We start from the raw sequence: 1,473 nt of genomic DNA, 5'->3' as shown, positions 1-1,473 counted from the left end.
AACCGTATAAGGATATATGGTATGAACTGAGTGTAACACAAGGAATAGTGATGAGAGGTTCAAGGGTAGTTATTCCTAAATCACTGAGAAACAAGGTTTTGTCTGAAATACATGCTGATCACCAAGGTATTGTAAGATCAAAGTCAATTGCGAGAACTTATGTATGGTGGCCAGGTGTAGATGAAGATGTGGAATCTTATATAAAGAATTGTATGAATTGTGTTATGCAACAGAACAATCCTCAATTTGCTAGAATGCATTCGTGGGAGTTACCCAGGTACCCATGGCAAAGAGTGCATATAGATTTTGCAGGTCCTTTTTTAAATTACTTGTTTTTGATAGTAGTAGATGCTTACAGTAAGTGGCCAGGAATTATCCCAATGAAGACAGCAAAGTCTTACGCCACAATAAAAGAGTTAATGCAAATATTTTCTACACACGGTATTCCAGAAAGAATTGTTACAGATAATGGTCCACAATTTACCTCAAAATAGTTTAAAGAATTTTGTAATGTCAATGGTATAAAGCATACATTTTGAATTTTGTAATGTCAATGATATAAAGCATACATTTTCAACAACATATCATCCATCTACTAATGGAGAGGCTGTAAGATTTATCCAAACGTTTAAACACAATATGAATTGTAGAAAAGCAAAATCCGGTAATATATTTTTGCATGTATCAAAGTTTTTATTGTCTTATAGAACAACGCCGCACAGCACAACAGGCATGACACCCTCAAATTTGTTGATGGGGAGGAGGATAAGGTGTAAGTTAGATTTGTTGTATCCAAGTTTGCAAAGTGATTTAGAAGATAAAGGGTATAAACAAGTAGTAAAGCTTCCTGATGTAAGAAATTTTTTACCTTTATCTAATGTCATTGCAAGATCGTACAACACTCCAGAGAGGTGGGTACCAGGAGAGATTGTAAGAGAGATAGGAAATTTACATTATGATGTTCGTGTTGGTGATAATGTTGTAGAACGTCATGTTGGTCAATTACAGCCATTAAAAAGAAATACAGTAGAGCATATGGATGTTAGAGATGAGAAACTTAAAGAAGTAGTTAGATCAAATGAGTCAAATATTAACCAAGATGCTCCAACATCAAATGTAGATTCAGAACCAAATGAGAAATAATTACTAACAATTCTTCATAAATGTTCCAGGTAATTATTATGGTTAATAGAAACATCCTATCAACACATTAACTCAGACAGCTGCAACCCCTGCTGTGCACGATCCCGTGTTTGATGTGGCGAAAGTATATAGAGGTTAATCTCAAAATTCAAGGAAGAAGCACCCGACGAGTTCTTTGATCATCTTGAAACAGTCGAGTCCATGATGGACTGGCTAGAAGATAAATGGCCTAAATTAGTGCAGTGTCCTTATTGGAAAAGGACACAGTGTGTGTCTTGCCTTGTCTCAGGACCAGAGGAAAGAGTATTTAGAAATTAAGAGGAGCATGCT

The sequence above is a fragment of the Palaemon carinicauda genome, chromosome 30, assembly GCF_036898095.1.
Source record: "Palaemon carinicauda isolate YSFRI2023 chromosome 30, ASM3689809v2, whole genome shotgun sequence".
Classification (NCBI taxonomy): Eukaryota; Metazoa; Arthropoda; class Malacostraca; order Decapoda; family Palaemonidae; genus Palaemon; species Palaemon carinicauda.
The sequence above is the reverse complement of the archived record's forward strand: the minus strand, read 5'-3'. Positions refer to the sequence as shown.